This window comes from Podarcis tiliguerta (assembly GCF_965153285.1).
Source record: "Podarcis tiliguerta genome assembly, chromosome: 5".
Lineage (NCBI taxonomy): Eukaryota > Metazoa > Chordata > Lepidosauria > Squamata > Lacertidae > Podarcis > Podarcis tiliguerta.
Window position 1 is genome coordinate 71080386 of NC_139538.1, and position 10591 is coordinate 71090976.

Here is a 10591-nt window from a genome sequence, read left to right on the forward strand (position 1 = left end):
TTGAAGCAATGATTCTTCAACATCAACTTCATTGGACTGGTCATGTTGTACAGATGCCTGATTATCATCTTCCAAAACAACTACTCTATTCTGAACTTTAAAATGGAAAGCGTAATGTTGCTGGTCAACAAAAGAGGTTTAAAGACTGTCTCAAGGCAATTTTTTTAAAAAAATAGTATAAACACTATATAAAATACTATAAAAATATAGTATAAACAAAATATAGTATAAAAATTGGGAAACACTTGCCTGCGAGCGCTCCAATTGGAGAACAACCTTACCAAAGGTGTCATGGGCTTTGATGACACTCAGACTCAGGACACAAGGGAGAAACGTGCTAGAAGGAATGCATGCTTGGCAAATCCACACCACTATCAACTCCCGCCTGAAAACCAATGTCCCCACTGTGGAAGGACGTGTGGATCCAGAATTGGCCTCCACAATCACTTACGGACTCATTGTTAAAACCGTGTTTATGGAAGACAATCTTACTCGGCTACGAGTGATCACCAAAGAAAAAGAAACAGAACAGCAAATACTGTATTTTTTGCTCTATAAGACTCACTTTTTCCCTTCTAAAAAGTAAGGGGAAATGTGTGTGCGTCTTATGGAGCGAATGCTGGCTGCACAGCTATCCCAGAAGCCAGAACAGCAAGAGGGACTGCTGCTTTCACTGCGCAGCAATCCCTCTTGCTGTTCTAGCTTCTGAGATTCAGAATATTTTTTTTCTTGTTTTCCTCCTCCAAAAACTAGGTGCGTCTTGTGGTCTGGTGCGTCTTATAGAGCGAAAAATACGGTAACTTTCTAGAGCACTCAACTGAACTATCAAGATTGCTTAAAGATCAGGCATTCCATTTCACTCTGCTCCCCGCACCATTGTCAAACCAAAACATAAACCAAAATTTAAGTCTACCATATAACACTTTATTCTAATGACCACCACCACTACTATTCTAATGACTTCTGAAAAGTTCCTCCCAACATGCCAGGTTTGCAGGTCTGTGGAGTATTTTACATGGGAGATCCCTTTATTTACAGTTTCAAATGGTACAGCCCAGGGTCAGACATGGGTCCTTTGCTCATCTGGCTTAGATTCTGGTTCCCCCATATTTCTTCACTTACATTTTATGCATCTAAGTTCACATTTTCACTGATTGCAGCTAGAAGTGCTTTCCATCACTACTAAGAACTGAACAAGAAGCAGGGGTGAGTGCTTCTCCAGGTGTAGGCCTGCTCCTCACTCTGCGGTAGTGGCACGAGCGGTAGCAAATTCAGTCCAGAGAGTGATCCACATCAGGAAGCCAGGTCTCCAGCATGATTTGGCTTCTATGCCTCTTCGTGGCTAGCTTACATCTCAGGAGAGAACTCTGCCAACAAAAGAACTGATTGGTCCATGGTGAGTGAAAGGAGGTCTGTTCGTTCTTCTATATAGCCCAGGGAAGACTCTTACAGAGCAGCTCTAGAATCTTTGCAGCTGCCAATAATTGTTCTCTGACATCATTATGACATAATGAAAAGACAATACCACCCAGGGTATCCCACAGTACCCTCTTCCCTGTCATCAGCTGGCACTGGAGAAACCTAGACTCGTTGACACTGTAAAATGAAGAGACACAATGACTAAACAGAGATGCTAGTGCTTCCTTCCTCTGACACAACATGATTTCTGCCATCACAAGCCAAAGTGTGATGGGCTCAGCTCTTGGGTGAACCTGGAACGGGTTGCTTCCTCAACCTTTGGTCAGCATGTAGAGGCACAGGACCTCTGTCTTCACACCACCACAGTCTTACCCATCAAACTAATGGGCCATCAGTTTGCATATAATAAGCATTAGTTCTGACAAAGATCTCATAGCACTCTGAATTACAGAGAAGTAGATATAAGATGAAGGATGCCACTTGTCTTTATGGAAATTTAAGAGAGAGAAAGAAATCCATCCATCATAAGACAATGTTGATAACTATAATTGCACATATGACCCATGAGCTGAACTAATGAAGAACAGTCCTTTGAGTAATGTCTTCAGCTTCATGGAAGCCATTTGTTATTTAATAGAGAATCAATCCCGATGACTGGCAAAATGGGTCCTCACTTTTTTTGGCTCAAGATTTTGATGAAGGAGTTATTAATGTGTTTGAGATGAGCTCCATTTTTTAAATTCTGCTGTCACTCATGTGCCAGACATAAAGTGCTGAGGTTATCTATCGGTACAAAACTTTTAATATTCTTACATCAATAAATTTATTCAGACAAAAATCTGAACTGGGCCAGAATAAATAGACTCTGGGTGTGCCATTAGGGACCTTTCTATATGCACAGAGTGGCATGTACTGTCAAAACATTCAGCTATATGTGCAGCTATATGTAACTCTGCCCACAGTTATGACTCACAAACTGGCCTTTGTATTTCGAGTTCTAAGGCCATGCAGTGTAGAAGACAGTTGGCCTGTCAGACATGGGCCCACCATTTGCTGGTACTTCAGCACAACCAGTGTGATCAACAGAGTGTCCCAACAGAACATCAGTTTTACTGCTGAGTGTCTGGGGAAACCCAGCCAGATGGGTGGGGTATAAATAATAAATTATTATTATTGTTATTCCAGTAGTCAGGCTTCTCCAGAGTTCCAAGTTAAGAAAACTCCTTCCCCACTCAGTTGAGCTTAAAGTATAAAGTGTTTGTTCTTGTCTCAAGACACAAGACAGATCTAAACACACTAACTTCAATAATAAATTTCTTCTGATCCAAGGGTGCCAACTTGAATAAAATATTTGGGGGTGGGGTGGGCAGGTAAGCCCCATCCCGCATAATGGAGCTGGTGGTTCTGGAGAGGCCAGCGACTCCAGGGTGCCTTGCCCTGCGGTGCCCCGGTTGATGTGTTCCACTTGTGGCAGCACCACCTCTCCTCATCAGGAAGAGGCAGAAGATGTGCACAGTGACACTAATCATCTCCTTTCTGACACTGTAATATACTGCCATATCACAAAGTTTAGTTGGCAATACAGTGGTACCTCGGGTTAAGAACTTAATTAATTCTGGAGGTCCGGTTCTTAACCTGAAACTGTTCTTAACCTGAGGTACCACTTTAGCTAATGGGGCCTCCCGCTGCCGCACCCCACGCAATTTCTGTTCTCATCCTGAAGCAAAGTTCTTAACCCGAGGTACTATTTTTGGGTTAGCGGAGCCTGTAACCTGAAGCGTCTGTAACCTGAGGTACCACTGTATATTATGATGTTGGATAGCAGGTATCGCCCAACCCTATTGGTGACATTAGTAGCCCCACCTGTGCCAGAGTCGCTGACCCAGCAATGGCAACTGCAGACTTGCAAAATGCTGAGGCGTAAGTTGCTGCCACTTCTTGGTATTTACAAGTGGGTGCTCCTCTCCTCCATCACCCAGCCACCATCACCATTGATTTGTGGTACCTGCGGCACCTGCCCTCGTTAGCTCCCTGAACTAACCTGTACAGTCTATCTATATCTGCTTGCCTTGACAGGTCTCTTCTGAGTATTCCTTTCCCAAGCCCGTTGTTGTTGTTTGCTTTGAATCCTGCTCAACCCTGTCTGATCTGAGTTTGCCTGGTGATAATGCTCCCCAAATGTCATCTTTCTTCAGATGATGCTAATCGAGTTTGCCTTCAAAGGATGTGCCGATATTGCTCCCCTGGTGCAAAGCTGCCATATCTGTTTGGAAGATGGCAAGGAATAAATATTACAGTCATTAAAAGGCTCCGCTATGCCTGACTCTATTTTCTAAAGGGTATGCTGAAGCTGTTACTTGGCAATCTGCCAAGAATGAGCTGAAATCTGCCTCTAACATAAATGTCCTCATGGGTTTCCACTGAAACATCGTAAAAGCAAAATAATAATCTCTCTGTGAATTCCTGTCTATGCTGCTGCTACTCAACACCCTCTTAGTAGGCCCAGATCCACCAAAACAATCAGGAGTTGGCAATCTAAGGCCCGCCAGATGTTGTTGGACTACAACTCCCATCATCCTTGGGGCAGTTTGGGGCAGATGAGAGTTGGAGTCCAGCAACACCTGGATAACTTCTGCTTGCTAGTTCCAGATCTAGATAAATCTAATAGGGACTATTCATGGACACTAAGTGAAGTATGTGGTGATGTTAGCGATTGTTGTTGTTTTTGCAGAATTAGCATTATTTGTGGATTATATTTTATCCCCTTTCAGTTCTAAATTTTGCATCCCATTTTGCAGAACAGAGGATATGGTAGGTTAAAACAGCTCTGCGGAAGTGGCACGGAACTGATGATACAAGATAAATTAGATAATGAATCACTAGCAGATCTTTGTGAATTTATCAAGGTGCCTCATACTGAAACAGACTGCAGGTCCATCTATCCCAGATTGTTTGTTCTGACTGGCAGAGGATGTCAGGCAAGTTCCCAGACCTGCAGCTCACAGATTCATTCAAGTACAAAGCACATGCCAGGAGTAAGCAACACGGTGACCTCTGGATGTTGTGGGACTGCAACTCCCATCAGCCCCAGAAATTATAGCTGTCAAGAATGATGAGAATCAGAGTCCAGGAGCCTCTGGAGGGCTTCCCCTGTACTGTATTGCCGATATGAGTCCTCCCTAGCTATTTATGTAGTCTATTTTCTATATTTCTTTGCTTACTTTCCCCCCAAACATACTCAGCATTATAACCTACATCCCAGTTGCTACTTTTGACAATATAGTGGTACCTCAGGCTAAATACTTAATTCGTTCTGGAGGTCCGTTCTTAACCTGAAACTGTTCTTAACCTGAAGCACCACTTTACCTAATGGGGCTTCCTGCTGCTGCCAGAGCACGATTTCTGTTCTCATCCTGAAGCAAAGTTCTTAATCTGAAGCACTATTTCTGGGTTAGCGGAGTCTGTAACCTGAAGCGTATGTAACCTGAAGCGTATGTAACCTGAGGTACCACTGTATTAGATAGCCGTCTAGTCTCTGCCCAAGTTGTCTGCCATGGGAAAGCCTACTATTCCTCTAAGCAATTGGTTCCATTGGGAAGGTGGTCTTAATAAGTTTCTTCTAATGCTCAGCCATTAAATCTAATCCTTCACCCTGAGACAGCAGAGAATAGTTTTCCCCTCTTCTATGCTATAGGTCAGGGCTGCCCAACTGTCAAGAGACTGCGATCTACAACCTCCCCTCAATCTTCTCCAGCCTTAACCTTTCCTCAAAAGACTTAATTTTTTTTTAGATTGTTCTTAAGGTGCCACACCCGTCACTAGATACAGTCTTCCAGATGAGGTCTGACAAGCGCAGAATTAAGTGGGTTTTTGACTTCATGTGTCTTGGAAACCATGGTTCAAGTGTAACGCAACCTAAAATTGTATTAGACTTTATTGTAGCAGCATCACACTGCAAACTCATGTTTCAGGTTGTGTGCAAGTACAGCTCTAACATCCTTTTCACATGTACTACTGCCAATTAATGTGTCTTCATCTTGTGACCTTGTTTATTATCCTCCATTCTGCCCTTCCTAGGTGTGTACTGGGATATCAGAGGTCCAAAAGAAAGCTAATGCTCCATTTTCTAGGTTAAGTGAAGTCTTTTTGTTCCTTCAATGTGCTCCTCAGAGAACTTATGAAAACTCTCTGGTTTTATTTAAGGAATTGACTGATTAACTATCCAAAATCCTCCTGCATTAGTTTTCAAACAGTGTTCCATGGACCCTCAGGGTTCTGGTGTAACCCTTTAAGGGTTCTTCAATGAGAAGATCAGGACCAGCAAATGGACTTCCCTTACATAACAGCTTGATTATCAGTACTCCCATTTAACCCTGGCTAATATATTTTTTGTTCTGGGTGTCCATTACCTCAAGTTACAATTTCCTTTTGATTCTCCTGATAGATGCCAATGATTTGTTTTGTTTTGTTATGGCCAGGATCCAAAGGATCATGCTCCTTTCTCCACATGGGCAACAGTTCAGGGCTTTCAGGGGGATTGGGACAGACTCAAGACACTCCTGAAAACAGAACCTTTCAGAGTGCCATTGATGTAGCACAAGAGGCTGCAGCTGGTAAGGGAAATTCATTAACCCCCCCTATGCTTGTATGGAAGTGATTTCCACTCCATGCATGGATCTTTGGACTTCAGCCTATACATCTCTCACCTCATCCTATGCTCAGTATGGCTTACATAACACAATGTGATCAAATGTCAAGGCATTTAGTATTAAGTCTACTCCATTTAACACAATGTTGAGGACCCATTTAGTAGATAGCATGTCTGACTTGGGCAAGGGAGATCCAGATTTAAAATCTCACTCAGCTATGAAGTTCACTAAGTGACTTTGGGCTGCCATGATACTTTAGCCTCCTCCCATGTCAAGGAATTGTTTTGAGGACAAAAGGGAGCAGGGACCACGACTGTCACCAGTGGCTCCTTGGAGAAAGGGAATGGAATAAATAAATAACACATTTGCTTAGCAACTCTAAATGACTGCACTCACACCAAATTCTGAAAGGTACCTCCCCCATATTTCAATTATTTAGCTTAATATTTTAGAAATGCGATCAAATACTGCTTTAATCAAAGTTATAGAACTGTCTCAAACAGTTGATCACTGCTGTCAATTTCCTGTCAAATTTGGAATGGGATTCCGTTCTCCTAAGCAACCAGGAACCAATTTACAACGCAGAACAGAACAGCTTAATCAATTACACAAGTAATTAGCTTCATTGCATTTTTTTATGTTATGATATATCAATTTTCATGCTTCCTGGATTCATCTATTTCAGGATTCCAATTTGTAAGTTCTACAAACTTGATTAACTACAAAATGCTTGGCTTCATAGTGGTACATTATTGTAAATAAAAGGTGGTTTGCTCACTTGGGAAGCAATTTTAAAATGATAAGTACTTGATGATGTATGGCCTATAAGCTGCTAAAAGATAATTGCATATAGTCAGCTGTTTGTAAATTCAACATTATTTAATTACACGTAATTAGATTCTTTGTAAATGTAACATTGATAGTTGAATGTTGTCCTATTAAACTGATTGAAAGCACCTGCAATGTGTAATTAGCTTTTCCAACACCAAACTTTTACATACATACATATATATCCACACACACACAAAATCCATGTCAATTATATTACCTTCTTAGCTGATTGCTAATATGTTTGATAATTTAAAAGTACATTTATAAGTATGTATATGAATTACATTCATGAAAGGAGAGGCAATGAGGAACTGGAAAGTATATGTAGGGGAAGAGTTGCTCTTTTTAAATTAGCCTGGAGGTTTCCAAGAGCAGTGCCTTCGATGGACCAGCACCATCAAGCTTTGGTACTTTATTATTGGTGGCCACGGCAATCTTGGAGCTTCCTTTTAGAAGTCAGAAACAGCACATGGCCTGTCTAACTGAACAAGTACTCAATGATCAGGGAGTCTAGAGGGTTATATTTTGGCTCATGTAGTTCAGCACGCTGTTTCCACAGTGGCTATCCCAACACCTCTGAGAAAACTTCCAAGCAGCACACAAGGGCAATATCCATCTGCTGCCAGTATCCTCAGCAACATGTATGCCACATCTGAACCTGCAGATAGTGTGCGGGTATGTCTTATGTTTTGTGCTTGGGTTGGGGGAAGTGACCTCTGTTGGTGTCAGAATGTAACAGTCAAAGTGCAAGGCCTTGTGCTGTGACAGGTTGTGAAAGGGAGATCATGTAATCACAGAATTATAGAGTTGGAAGGGACCAAAAGAGAGACATCAAGCCAAAATTCCTACAATGCAAGATACACAACTAAAGAATCCATGACAGATGGTCATCCAACCTCTGCTTAGAAACCTCCAATATGGAGGGTCTACCACCTTCCAAGGGAGTCCATTCCCCTGGCAAACAGCTCTTACCGTCAGAAAGTTCTTTTTGAAGTTGGAATCTCCTTTCTCATACTGTATTTTTTGCTGTATAAGACTCACTTTTTCCCTCCTAAAAAGTAAGGGGAAATGTGTGTGTGTCTTATGGAGCGAATGCAGGCTGCACAGCTATCCCAGAAGCCAGAACAGAAAGAGGGATTGCTGCTTTCACTGCGCAGCGATCCCTCTTGCTGTTCTGGCTTCTGAGATTCAGAATATTTTTTTTCTTGTTTTCCTCCTCCAAAATCTAGGTGCGTCTTGTGGTCTGGTGCGTCTTATAGAGAGAAAAATACAGTAATTTGAATCCATTGGCATGAAGCAGCAGGAAACAAGCTTTCCATCTTCCATGTAAAAGGACCCCTGGATGGTTAAGTCCAGTCAAAGGCGACTATGGGGTTGCGGCACTCATCTCGCTTTCAGGCTGAGGGAGCCAGCGTTTGTCCACAGACAGCTTTCTGGGTCATATGGCCAGCATGAAACTAGGGACATCCTACCATACCCCTCCAACTTTTCTCCAATAAAAATAGGGACATCCTAGGGAAAAGCAGGACATTCTGGGATGAAATCAGAAACCGGGAGAGCTTCTCTATATCACGGATGTCCCTGGAAAATAGGGACATTTGGAGGGGCTGCTGTACCAGCACTGCATTGCTGGCTTTGGAGCAGATTCCCTGAAAGAGCTTGCAAGATCTTACCCAAATCTCATGAGATCTTTTGCTCTCCTTGATATCTTGCAAGACTTTGATGAAATCCCGCAAGATCTTTCAGGAAATCAGCACCTACACTGGCACTGCTTCTCTGGCAGAGGTGGGGGCACGAAAAGAGGCAGTCATGAGGGTGCTCTTGTAAGAAAAACACTGGAACCTAATTTGAATAGTAGACTGCTTGGTATCTAGTGGGACATTCAGTTTGCTGAATGTGCCAACCCTGACCAAGTGTAAATGTAAATTAATGTAAATTTTAATCGCAACAAATGTGCACTCACCAAAGATGCAGTTTTGCCTGCACAAGGTTTTGAAAATAATGGAATCTCTGTGCTGGATACCAGTCAAGAAAGAGTGAATATGGTCAAGAAGAATTCAAGTGCAACCTGTGTTCATCTGTGGCACAAAAGGCTTGGACATAGAGACTTCAGGATTATAGCAGACCTGCCAAAGAAAGGTTTGGTGAGAGTAATGGAAATTAAACCTTGTAAAGTTGACCTGAATAGTGGGGAAGGGAACAAGACCTTCTATCTCGAAGCAAAACCAGGAAAAAAATGCTGAATGTTTATATAAGAAAGTTTTGACAATTTACATGCTAAATTAATATTAATTCAAATTAGGCACATTGAGAAGGGGATTGTAAGAAAAACATTAGGGCCTAATTTGAATAGTAGAGTGCTTGGTATCTGGTGGGCGGGGCTTGTGTGCTTTGCTGTGGAATCAGCCCCTCCCTTCGGTGTGTGTTCAGTTCTGTTCAGTTAGTTAAGAATGTCCATTAAGAGGGACCAACTGTCTCTTTTTGTTTCTTGTGTCAGACTTGCCTCCTGTTGCTGTACAGTGGTACCTCTGGTTACGAACTTAATTTGTTCCAGGGGTCTGTTCTTAACCTGAAACCGTTCTAAACCTGGTACCACTTTAGCTAATGGGGCCTCCTGCTACCTCTGCACTGCGATTTCTGTTCTCATCCTAAGGTAAAGTTCTTAGCGTAGGTAAGCGAAAGGTAAAGTTCTTAGCGTGGTCTGAAACCTGAAGTGTTTGTAACCCGAGGTACCACTGTATTTAGTTTCTCTCATGATGTTATTTTGTTACAATTTTCTGTATTATTAAAGCTTAGTTTACATTTACGTGAGCCACTTATTTTTCTCAAAGAAAAATTTATGGGTGGGCTGGCCATGCCTGAGGTCATTATGGGCATGCACACTGTTATCTGCTTACCTGTAAGCACACACCTTTAGTTAAAATAACATAAAATTCTCAATCTACCAGCTTTGCACAAAACAGCAGCCATATGTATGTTTGTGTTTGTGTGTGTGTTGTTCCAAGCCAGGAAACCTGAGATCTATGGGTATTTGTTCCCATGTGCACATACACTTTTTGTGATTTACCATGCTTGCACAAAAAAGCAGTCCAAACATAAAAATAAGTGATGCCTCACTCCAAACTAGCTAAGGCTTTGGAGTTGTTCACATGAAAGGCTGCCTGTTGCTTCCTTTCCATGCCCTTTCCTCCCCATCTCCTCTACCCATGGGCGCAGCCAAGGGAGGGCAGGGGGGTCCACAAATCTTGTGGGAAAGGGCAGATTGCAGCCTTTTCCCACAAGAGAGACAGCACCCAGCAAAACATCACCACTGGCAGGGATTTTTTCATTGGAGACCCTGGGCGGAGTAGTAGGGGCAATCTCATCCTTTATTTCCACACTGTGGCTCCAGACCAAATCATCTGGGCTTGACGAGGCATGTGATCCCCACCTGTCCTGAGTCTACTCCAGTTGAGGAATCACACACCCACTCCCCAAACTAGCGAGCTCCATCTAGGCTGTGGGTCCTTGCCTGCCCTCCCTTAGAATTGCCTGCCCTCAGATTGTTTGATCCATTTTGTAGGTACTCTCTTGACGGCAGAGTACATGATTTCACCTTTTTGAGTGTTTGAGATACCATAGTTGTTTATCAGCCTAAATAAGAGATTCCAGTGATTCCAACAGCTTACTGCAGGGAGGGCTAACCCTTTTCA

General features: G+C 42.6%; 2 long non-coding RNA genes across 2 annotated transcripts in view; one reads left to right on the forward strand and one right to left on the reverse strand.

Moving 5' to 3' along the window:
* Positions 1 to 3590, forward strand: part of LOC310677349 — a 60828-nt gene extending 57238 nt beyond the window's left edge. The window contains exon 4 of the long non-coding RNA XR_014511111.1: positions 3496 to 3590. This is a non-coding gene — a long non-coding RNA (uncharacterized lncRNA). The remainder of the gene's footprint in view (positions 1 to 3495) is intronic.
* On the reverse strand, positions 284 to 9545 carry LOC310677352. The gene is made up of 4 exons (XR_014511116.1): positions 8863 to 9545; positions 3461 to 3682; positions 1123 to 1367; positions 284 to 404 (listed from the first exon to the last, which is right to left on the reverse strand). It is a non-coding gene; the product is annotated as an uncharacterized lncRNA (long non-coding RNA).
* Between the last annotated feature and the right edge of the window lie 1046 nt (positions 9546 to 10591).